Source organism: Lygodium microphyllum, chromosome 24 (assembly GCF_053477565.2).
Source record: "Lygodium microphyllum isolate KBCC chromosome 24, Lygodium_microphyllum_v1.1.10, whole genome shotgun sequence".
Classification (NCBI taxonomy): Eukaryota; Viridiplantae; Streptophyta; class Polypodiopsida; order Schizaeales; family Lygodiaceae; genus Lygodium; species Lygodium microphyllum.
In genome coordinates this window covers 36,264,888-36,277,490 of record NC_141158.1, presented here as the reverse complement: position 1 = coordinate 36,277,490, position 12,603 = coordinate 36,264,888, and positions in this window count along the sequence as shown.

The following is a 12,603-nucleotide window of genomic DNA, read 5'->3' as shown; positions in this document are numbered from 1 at the left end:
TTGTCTTACGAGAGCCAATGTGTGCACGTCCCTAACGTTGGAAGTCAAGTCCAAATGGAGATCTAGAGTAGCATGCTCATCCTAATAATGTGATTTTTATACACGTGTCTTCTTGCTTGACTCTTGGTGCTAGTTGATGCAAAGAATTGTTTAATGCTAGTTGGCTCGGGTTGATGTGCCATTCAAGTACATTGCATGTAAGAAAGATAGATCAAAGTCAAGTGATCTCATAATATGTAGGATCAATGCATGTAATCTCAAATTGATAGGCGGAGCTCTTCTTCAAGAAAGTACCATGGGAATCACATTTATTTAAGCCTATCAATCTTGGGAACATCTGTTCGTTGTTAATGATGGAGGCAAATGAGGGTATAAGTTGATATGACTACAATCGTTTCTTAGGAAATATATTCAAGAATTCTTCTTGGAAATCTTTTGCAAAAGAGAGCTCACTCTCCTCCCATGTAGGATGCCATTGGGAAATGAGTGTGGCCATCTGTTCATTCGTGAGCATCATCATAAAAGCGACAATGATCCAATGTCTTTATATCATTGCTAAAAAAATATCAATCATATTCATATTGAGCTTTAGACATCAATCATCCAATGATCTTTATATTGTTGCTAAAAGAATATATTTATCATCTTCATATTAAGCCAGAATGTGAGTATGTACTATCATAAAAATAACAAAACTCAACACTGTTTTAGAGTCCATGAAGCATTTGTGGAGATTTGAAGGAAACAAAAAACTTGATCTTTGGTTGGATGGAAGGTTATATCCTAAAGATCCCATAAAAAATTGCACATGTCCTTTCTACAACAACTCTTCATTAATGAGGTTTATTGGTAATGATTTTTTAGGATACATCTCAATCTTGTTATATATATAAATGTTCTAAGATTGGAGAATCACTTACTAACAAAACATAGACATGATTTGTTAAGTAGTGAAAGCAAGTTAATGTAGTATTCTTTTTGTGCTTATTTAGTAGATGTATGGTAAAATGTTTACAAATCAAATCATAACTTGTTGCAAATTACACATCTAGATTCCTTGTTTGAAGAGCATGATATGTAAGATAGAAAATCTTGCATTCTAATGATATTTGGATCTAGTTAACACATTCTAGATTTGCACTAGTTAGCTTGTCCATGGACACGCTATTTGGTAAGGTTAACCTACTTTCAATGAGGTTCCACTTGGTAGTAAGAGTTGTCATGGTAGCATCGGTTGCTTGAATCAGTGTAATGCACATAATTGTCAATTGCAAGACTCTCGGCATGCCTAATGTAATATTCCCTATAGACTTGAAGCTTGTTAGTAAGATCATACAAAGGCTCTTGAAGGTTGAAGGGAATGTTAAAAAATTCCTTAATATAGTTAAACTTAGATGAATTTCCTACTTTCTTAACAAAAGATCCATTCATTGGATCTCAAAGATAATTTGAGATTGAACTCATCAATGAGATTGAACTTAATATAGTTAAACTTAGATGAATTTCCTACTTTGTTAACAAAAGATCCATTAATTGGATCTCAAAGATAATTTAAGATTGAACTCATTAATGAGATTTCACCTAGTAATAAGAGTTGTCTTGGGAGCGTTGGTTGCTTGAAACAATGTAATGCATATAATTGTCAATTGTAAAATTCTCTACATGCATAATACAATCTTTCCTGTAACTTCAAGCTTGTTAGTAAGATCCTCTAGAAGCTCTTGAATGTTGAAATGAATATTCAACATTGCCTTGATATAGTGGAACTTAGATGAACTTTTTGCTTTGTGAAGAAAATAAAAAATCTTATTATCACTTATTTCCTCAGTCAATTCCTGCTTCATTTCTTTAGAGGATAGCCTCATTTTGTCCATTTTTATCACACATACTTGACATGTGCTTTTTCTTTGCCCAAAATAGAAATCTAGAAAAAAAGGTTAGGTTGTTGTAAGAAACAAAAATTTCTTGGAGATAGATTGCAAAGCCATGAACTAGAATCACATTTCTTAAGACAAGGGAGAAAAAACTAGATTTCTAGTACTAAATGGACCAAATCTTATCATGAGACATGCAAAATATAAATCTACGCCATTAGTTGGGGCAAATACAATTTGTATTTCATGAAACAACCAAGTTTTCATTTAAGTCTAAATATTTCAAAAATTTTTGCATAAGGAGTTTCTCAACATTAGTTTGAAACACATATTACAACAAAATACACTTGTAGTTCAATATGTATTTATCCCAATCTATCTCGAAATAAGTAAGCTTTAATTCATAACATCTCAAAGGAGCAAATAGGCACATTCGAGAGGATTTGATAATCATATCTTACTTGTAGCTTGAAGGTCTTGAGTGTGTGCACACGATTATGTTGTTTGAGTGCCTGAAAGAGATGGGTCAAGGAAAAAAAAAGGTTTACAAAGGGACTCCAAAATAAGAAAAAAAAGGGCCGTTTTGGCCTCGAAACTTTGTACCTTTCTGAAAAATGGATGTTTGTTTTTGGATCTAGGGCAATTGACCACCTTTTTAGAAGTCCTATATAAAGGAGCTCTCTATTTCAAAAAATACTTTTACAAGAACTTAGTTTATTGCATTTCAAATCTACTTTCCATGAGGAGAAATCTAGTTTTGGTAAGTACATATCTGTTTGAAAATATCCACCACTGGGACAAGGACAAATCTTTGGGTCTAATGTCCAAACCATATGCTTTTGTGGAATTTTGATGCTGAATATTGCTAAATAAATTATTGCCTAGGCTTTCAATCCTTGCAAACCTTACTTTCTTCAGAAATGGGTGTTCTTCTTTTGAAGAGATCCCATAGAAACACCAAGATGTAAGTGCAATGGTTCAAGGCCTCTCTCATCATTTAAAGTTTGATACTGATGAATATTTTTATTTTTAAATCTTTGATATTGAAGTGCAAAAAGAATGATTGAAGAGGTCTTCAATGCCTTATGATCTTCTTGCAAAGATGGATTATATACAAGTTGCAATAATTTGTTGATGAAAAGATGTTAATATAATTGAGGATACAAACTACCATAAATAACTTGAAATAATCACTCTTTATCGTTGATTTTAAAGTCCTCATCAAGAATATAGCCATTAACGTGGTTGAAGAGTAATTACAAATAGAAGAAGATTGATTCATTCAATTTGTTTTAATGATGATAAACTTATAATGATAATATAAAAGAAAGTAAGCTTTAAGGAAGAGTTTTACTCAAAAGCTAGTCCTTTGTAAAATAATGGTGCAGTAAGACTCTTTTTATTCAAATGTATACATTTTCTTAGGAGATTGTTACAGTAGTGGTGAGCACGTTTTGTATCTAAGAGCAAACTAAGAATAAAGCTATTGAAGCATATGTTCATCCATTATATCCAACCACAACAAGAGAAAGTTGATCAAGACAAGAAGAATGTTAAAAAAGATACAAAAAAGGATGTTGGCCAAAGAGGCAAGGAGGCTATGGAGAGTGTGAAAGTGGACAAGAAGAAGAACTGCTCAAAACCACAGTAATTGAAGGCATGCCCTTAACGCCTATGGCAACTAAAGTATCAAATAAAGACTAAGGGACTTCTAGAAAGGATGCCTCTTCTAGGGAAAGTCCTTGCAAAAGCCAATAGCTTTTGTGTATTGCCTTATAAATACTATTGTATGTAATTGTGATGAAAGCAAATAGATTTATCTAAATATCAATATTTGAAAATATGATGAAAGTAAAGAGTGATTTTTCTTCAATATCTTTTCATTATATACTCTTCTTCCCTTCTTTGATATCTACAAAAGTTTTCAACACAAATGTTTGCCATTACACAAGTTGAATTAAACATGAATCCATTTCCTATCACTTTGAAATACATTAAACAATATGGATGTGATTTGAGAGCTTGGCCGCCTTGTTGAATGTCGAATTTTTGTATCCATGGCACAGAGAGAGAGAGAGAGAGAGAGAGAGAGAGAGAGAGAGAGAGAGAGAGAGAGAGAGAGAGAGAGAGAGAGAGAGAGAGAGAGAGAGAGAGAGAGAGAGAGAGAAGGGAAGAGAGGAGAGAAAAGTTTGAAGCACCAAGATTATTGTTATTTGAATTTAGATTCAATCATGATTATCATGTAGTCATGATCATATCATTCATGTGAAGTGAAAGAAACCCTACGCTATTAATATATAGATTGACATAATTACGATTATAAAGGTAAAAAATAAATACTCAAAGAGAATACTTAACATTATAATTTTTTATATCTTTTAATTTTTTCTAATTTTTTAAAAGAGTAGAAGTTTCATGAGAGCCTTTACTCCTATTGGTTTAGAGCACTCTCTCTCTACATCCTAAAATGTAGTTTTGAAAACTCAAAACTCACCTACTACAACCTTGAAAAGGGTTAATGTTATTCCCCTTACTATTGGGTGCCAGACCAATAGTACTCAATGAAACACTTGAACTTAAGTGGAATGCTGAAAGAGGATAAGAAGTTGTGTTGGTGATGAGGTTAGTGGTGGAGAGTAAGGGTCATTTACAACAATACATTATATACTTGCAAGGAAGAGTTTGTGCTCCTATGGGGGTTGGTTCCTAATTGTAAGGGTGGATGGATGGGTGAGTGTGCAATTGGAAGTTAGTTCTAATGCCAGGGAAGCCAAGGATTCCTAGGTATGTCTTATACTTAAGGAACCAATTGGTGTGAGGTTATTTGTGTAGTGTAGTGTAATGTCAATTAGGGTGATAGATTTATCAATTTCTTAGGTTGTCCTATCCATGAGGACCCTAAATGATATGGAAGCAAGGGGCTAGGGGGTTGGAGATGGATCCAGCCAATTAAAACCCTTGGATACATTCAACTTGAGGACCTTAGATACAATGCTTGTGTGTACTCCTAGACTATGGAGCCTTTTCTCTCTTTTTCTTTCTTCTTCTTCTTCTCACTTTCTTTTTAAAATACTCTAATCTTGCTTCTTTTTAAATTACTTTAATCCTACTCCTTGTCTTGTTAGCTTATGATGAGTAGTCTCAAATATTGTCAAATGCAGGCTTTGCTCATAAGGGTAACTCGTCATGGCTAGTCTAGTTACCAATGAGTGAAAACTTAGGCTCACATTTGGGCCTCTTAGTTTTAGAGAGAGAAATTCTCTCAATGAAAAGAGAGGGAGCTACCATTATAGTAAAATAGGGTTTTAAAAATTTAAATATTTTATCCAAATTTTAAAGATTCTCAAAATAAAATATTTTTAGAACACAAATTTTTGGAGACACAAAAAGTAAGAGGCATTGATACAATTTAAGATACTAGATAGAGAATATTTGTTAGCTGCCCCACACCCTTGTCATTTTGCACAATGTGAGGGGAGGGTTTGAAAACCCCCTCCCTGAACACACACACATACTCCATGTATTGGGCCATGGCTAGCATAGATTGGGACCCAACCCTAGTGTAAAGAGCGTGTTACAATCATATATGTTTGTCTATAGATAGAGTTTACATAGATGCATGGAATGGGGGAGGCTCATTAGCCTAGAAGCATTGAAGGTACTCGTGATGACATGCTTTTAGATTTTCTTTCCTCAGCGAGGGAAAGAGCATTTGCATTTGCAGGTGTCCAAGGTGTTTTCTATTACCGTCTTTATGGAGGAATGAGTTGAGACTTGACAAAGCTTCCTTGAGAAGTAATAGGCCACATTCTTGGAGTGCACATATGGTAGCATTAGGGGAGTTTTGAGGTCTTGAAAATGCCTTTTAGGAGATAGAGAGAGAGAGAGAGAGTGCTCTAGACTAATAGGAGCAGAGCCTCTATAACGGAAGTTCTATTTTAAAAAATATAAATATCATTTTACTCTATCTCTCTCTCTCTCTCTCTCTCTCTATATATATATATATATATATTACGACTTTGTATTTTCAATATCTATTTTTAGCCTCTTATATTTGTGATTATGACATTCTTTGTATTAATGATATACAATCTCGACCACTTTTATTTAATGATATGTCTGGATTAATGATAATGATATATTTAATCTAAATTCAAATTAGTAAAGAGATTGGCACTTATTTTTTCCCCTCCTTTCTTATATCCCTCTCGTGTTTTTCCCTCCTTTGTGGTAGCTTAGTCCTCTCTCTCGCTCTCTCGTGCGCTCTGTGTGTGTGTGTGTGTGTGTGTGTGTGTGTGTGTGTGCCATAGATACAGAAATTCGACCTTCAACAAGGCGTCCAAGCTCCCAAATCACATCCATATCAATGTTTAACTCATTCAAAAAAGATGGAAGCTGGATTCCTACAATCATTAGCAAAGGCAGTTGGATCACCATGCAACAAGAAAAATGTGGGAAAAGGCGCATATATGAGAGCTCATTCATCTTTACTTGGAAGGGTAGAATCCAAGATTTCAAGCTTGGAGTAAATAAGAATAGCATAAAAGAGATACTGGTGCAATATGTGTTTATGTTGCATAGAGAGCTATATTCGGAACCTAGAACTTCAAATCTTCCAATGCATAGACCAAATTGTAAGGATTTGATTCTTAAAGTCTTTCTTTTCTTGAACTTGGTTGAAGGAATTCCATTATAACATTTGTTCATTTGTCTTGTAGATGTCTACCCCTCTAATCTTGAGGAATGGCAACCGGTTGAGTCTATTGTTGATGTTATTGATGTGATGCATGGCTGTATTGGAGAAGAGATGTACAAAGGTAGAAAGAAGATAGAGCTTGCAGAGAATGAAATATTCTTCTATGACCATTCTTATATTGTCCCCATGTAGTGTAGCCAATGGGGATCAATATCACCCCTTCCTTTGCTTGATTTTTCAAGCTTTGAGTGGCCTTTGCGAAGTCCAGCTACTAGTGAGGGCTATTCATCCAATGAATGAGAGCTTTACCTTCCACCAAATAATGGGACGCACTTAAGGGAACCTTTGTAATTGGAATCTCTAGTTCTAGTGAACTTGATGAGAGTCCTACCATGGACAAGGTTTATCATGTTGAGAATAAAGGGCCACCGTGCCCACACCCACACTAGGTGTGGACGTACCCTTCAAGGTTGTACCATATTCATATACCTATCTAAAAAACCTAAGTGGTACAATATCATTGTACCCAGATATTATTTCTGTGTCTACTTCTCTCTCACTCTTACTCTACTTGCATTGACATTGACAACTCCATGGATCTGTGCACTTCAAACTAGTATTAGAGCTAGACTAGAAGTTCCATTCTTCCTCGGATTTGTGGGTGCTTTGCAAGACTTCCTTGAGATTGTATTGAGCTCATGATAGCAAGCTTTTAGCTTAGTCTACAGGTCAGTTTCACCTCAGTCTGCACATGAAGGATTGTAGGGCTTGCTCTAGACTTGGTCTAGGCTTATCCTAGCCTTTCTATAGACTTGATTGAGGCTTACAAGCCATTGCTTTGCTGTTGTCCAAACCCTAGGAATAGTAGGCACAAATTCATGCCAGCTACCTAGATCCTTTCTCTGTTAGATTAGTCCTCTCCCGCTTCTACTCTAGCTCAATGGCGGCTTATCCTTCTTTTCTGGTTATACCCTTGGTTAGTGGCAATGAACCCCAGCATTGACTATTGACACTTGGCATTGAGATTGACCACCATATCTTCAGTTCAGTATACAAGCTATGTAAAACTGGATAGCCCCTTGTCTTAATGCTTCATGCTCCTTGGTTATGCTCATTTGATACCTGAATGGCTATGATTGATGCTAGATACTTTGGGGATGTTATGTCCATGTTGTGAGATGTCTTTGGATTGATTCAAGAACTTAATTTTCTCAGTTTTGACAGAGATTTATGTGCCATAACACATTGTGTTGAATTCACTTGACAGAGGTTTATGCTATGCCTAATGCATTTGGGCTACCTCTCAGATGCAACTTATTCTAAATTCATGTATACCATGAATGCTAAACATCTAGAGATGACTTTGGGGATGTTTTGAGCTTGGTTTGGAGCTTGCCAATGGTTGTGAAAAATTGCAAGTTGCAGGTACCATACCTGTGAGAGAACTTGGTTGAGTTTTATGCTTCCAATGAAGTCCTACAGTACTAATTTGGTAATTTTGACATAACAACATATGGTTGAGCAAAGATTTTACATGCTTTGTGCCTTATTTTTGGGCTAAAACAGATCAATTTGTGCAGACATTTTGATATTGTACACTGTGAACATATGCACATAGTTTATGCATAGAGCTGTCAATTGCTATTTGGTGATGCATTCATGTATGCTACTGATCTCAAATGCCTCGGCTATGCTAGAATATGATTAGTAATCAGTACTGAAGTCAAGAATTTGGGAATATCTTACTCGTTTGATTGCATATCTATTCTTAGTCAATTGTGTGAAGTTTGGGATGTCTTTGGTGACATTTTTTGTCATTTTGGGGTGCAATCATGGTTGGCAATAGTGATAGCAGCAACCTTTTGCATATCAAGAAGCTTAAGGTATACATAACTTTGACATATGGTAGAATCAATGCTACAATGTATTGGTGCAAAAGAAATAGGTGAAGGCCATTAAGACGAAGGGGATACGACAAGACAGACATAGGGCCAAAGGATTGGGATGATCTAGATGAGCTTGCATGCTCTACGATTGAGCTTTTAGTTGTAGACTCTTTGTTGTTCAACATAGAGAAGTTGGATTCTGCCTATGCTACGTGGACAAGACTTGAGGAGTTGTATGCTCAAAAGAATGCCACTAGCAATGTTTATTGGCTAAAGAAGTTGATAGATCTCCACATGAAGGAGGTTACCACCATGTCTGTACACCTCAATGAGTTTGACTTGATTTTCAACCAATTGGTTGCTTTGAAGTTTAATATTGATGACGAGTTCAAGGCCACTTACTTGCTATGCACTTTGCTTGAAAGTTGTAATATATTCAAGACAACCATGAACAAATCTAATGCGTTGCTACTGTACTCTTATGTGGAGAGCTCTTTACTTATGGAAGAGTTGAATCAATAGAACATTGGATCCAACAACTCTTCCAATGCATTGCATATTAGAGGCAAGTCTTAGTAGAAAGGCGAATTTGAAAATAAAGGACGCAACAAGTCTCGTAGAAAAGATGTAGAGTGCCATCATTGTGGCGAGAAAGATCACTTTAAGCATGATTGCTATAGTGGAAAAAAGAGAAAGGCAAGGGTAAGAATACTGATGAAAGCAAGGATGAGAAAAAGGATAGGTAGCTTTGTAAAGAAGAGCAATGTCAAGATAGAGGAAGTCAATGTAGTCAGTCATGAGAGTGATAACAATGGTGATATCCTCTTTGTCTCTTCTTGCTTTAATGCATACTCATTGGTAGAAAATTCTAATGATGATATGCATACTTGGATCTTGGATATAGGTGCTTCATTTCATGTTACACCCCATGGTGAGTGGTTCATTGATTATAGTGATGGCAAACATGGTGTTGTCCAGTTTGGGGACAACTATGCATGTGATATTACAGGCATTGGTAGTGTGCAACTAGAATTTCAGCATGGTTCAGTCTTTACTTTTCATCATGTGAGGCATGTACCCCAGCTCAAGAAGAGCTTGATAAGCATAGGGTAGCTAGATGATGATGGTTGCTATCACACTACTTTTGGGGATGACAAAAGAAAAATATGTAAGGGATCTAAGGTCATTGCTAGAGGCTCTAAGAGTGATACCTTGTATCCATTACATGTATCTAGTGTGCGTGACCATCTTGTTGCCATTACTGAGTAGCCAAGTGTTTCTTTGTGGCATGGCCAGTTGGGACACATGAGTCAAAATGAAATGAAAGTTCTTTCTCATTTGGTTATTTTTCGTGTTTGAAATATGCTGATTTTGACCATTATGATCATTGTGCTATGGTAAACATGCTCAAAAATCATATAAAAAGTCTCTTTTATTGGAATTTTCTCCTTTAGAGTGGTACATTTAGATATATGTCAAATGCTAGGGTTATCTCTAGGGGAAAAGTACTTTATCACTTTCGTTGATGATGCTACACACAAAGTATGGGTGTATCCTATTCGTCGTAAGGATGAGGCTTTGGATAAGTTCAATAAATTCTTGGCACTGGCTGAAAATATGACTGGTAAGATACTCAAGTGTCTTTGCTTTGACAATGGTGGGGAATATGTGCCAAAATCCTTTCAAGACTTTTGTGATAGTAAATGAATAAAGAGGGAGCTCCAATAAAGAAATAAAGAGGGAGCTCATCACCTTATAATCCGTCCCTAAACGGCCACCCCTAAACGGAGTGTAGATCGTATGGATCGGACCATTCAGTATTGGGTCCACACTATGCCGTCTCATGCTGCATTACCCCATGGTTTTTGGGCAGAGGATGTCATGATAGAAATTCACTTGATCAATCAGTCAACCGAATAGGTCTTTGGGGTGAGATTTCCTCAAGAAGAAGGGTGGTTAGGCAAGCCACCTTCATATGCTCATTTGTGAGTGTTTGGCTACAAGGCATTTGTGCATATCCGCAAGGAAGAATGTAGCAAACTTGAGCCAAAGTCCGGTAAATGCATTTTCCTAGGATATGGAGATGAGGGTGAAATGGGGTATAGATTATGGGATCTCGAGAAAAGGAAAGTAGTATGCAACAATGATGTTATCTTTCATGAAGAACGCATGCATAAACAACCCGAAAAGATAGAGGAGGTTAGAAGGGTTGTACTCAGGGAAGATGTACCTATAGGACAACAGAGAATGCCAATTGGATAGCAACAAATACATGCTGTAAATGAGCTTGAAAATGTAGGGAAGCATGTTGAAAATGGTGGACAAGGTATTGCCCATGATTTACCATAGGGTCAATAAGATAACACACATTCAGGAAGCTAGATGTGGAAGGATAGCATGCTGAAATTTTAGGACAACAAGCTATAAATGTAGATTTGCAGGATCCATAGCCCACAAATGCTGAACCTTGGGTTTGTACCTTGATCCAACCTTCAAGACCACCTAATAGGTTTGTCCTTGATGCTCGGCATGCTGCTAATTATGTCATGTTGACTGGTTGTGGTGAACTATCATGCTTTAAGGAAGCAATGGACAGACATGACATCAATAAATGGTTTAAAGCTATGTTGTCAAAGATGGAATCTCTTGAGAAGAATGGTACTTGGGACTTAGTGCATTTCCTAAAGGGCAGAAAATTCTACCATGCAAGTGGGTTTATAAGATGAAAGTCACTTTTAGTTCCTCACCAAAGTACAAAGCATGGTTTGTTGCAAAGGGGTACAAGCAGGAACATGGGATTGACTTTGATGAAATCTTCTCTCCTATAGTCAAAATGACTGCTTTGAGGACTATCTTCAGCTTGGTTGCATATGAGGATATGGAACTCATACTAATGGATGTAAAGATTGTTTTTTTACATGGTAATCTATATGAGGCCATCTATATGGAATAGCTTGAGGGTTTTGTGGCAAAGGGAAAGAGAAGATGGTATATACACTCAACATGAGTTTGTATGGACTAAAATATGCACCTCGAGAATAGTATCATAATTTTGATACATTCATGTAGTCTTAAGGGTTTAACAAGAGCCAACTGGATCACTGCTTATACACCAAGAAGGCACTAGATGGAAGCTTGATTATTTTGGTTTTATATGTGGATGACGTGCTAATTACAAGAAGGGATGTTCATGCTTTGGACACCTTGAAGTAGAGTCTATATATAGCAATTTTGACATGAAGGATCTTGGTGAGGCTAATCATATTCTTGGGATGTGGATACTTACGGATAGATAAAAGGAACTTCTCTATGTGTCATAGCAGGAATATATATCCAAGATTTGGTAGTGTTTGAATATGGATGGGGGAAAAGCGATTGGGGTTCCATTGCCTCCATATGTGAAACTCAGTGTAGAGGACATCCCTACATTTGATGATGAAAAGGCTGGAATGGCCATGATTCCATATGCTTTAGCTGTTGATAGCTTGATGTATGATATGGTTGCTACACATCCTGACATAACATTTCTAGTGGGAGTGATTATTAGGTACATGGCAAACCCTGGCAAGAAACATTGGGAAGCAGTGAAGAGTATCATGTGATTTATGCATTTTCTTTGGAAAGCAGAATGCATCTGTTGTTGGCTTTATGAATGCAGATTATGCTGGCCATTTAGACTAGGAAGTCTACTTTAGGATATGCATTCACCTTCATAGGAGGATTAGTCTCTTGGATATCTAGGTTGTAGAAGTGTATTGCATTTTCTACTATACACAGGCATAGTATGTGGCTGCCACTGAGGCATGCAAAGAGGCTTTATGGCTTTCACGTATGGTTGGAGAGATTGGCATTATAGAGGTTCCTGTCCTCCAGTGTGATAGAGTGCTATCATTTTAGCACAGAATCCTGTATTTCATGCAAAGACAAAGCACATATAGGTGAAGTATCACATTATTAGGGAGTACTTGATAGCAAGAGCATTGAGCTTGTTAAGATACATATCGAGGATAACCCTATAGACCTTCTCACAAACGGTCTTCCAGTAGCTCTACATTGGCTAGTAAGGCACACTCATGGTTCGGTCATCTTCTTAAGGTATTTTTGAAAGTGCATTTATCATTTCAAGCCTGCTTTCCTTCCTAATTTG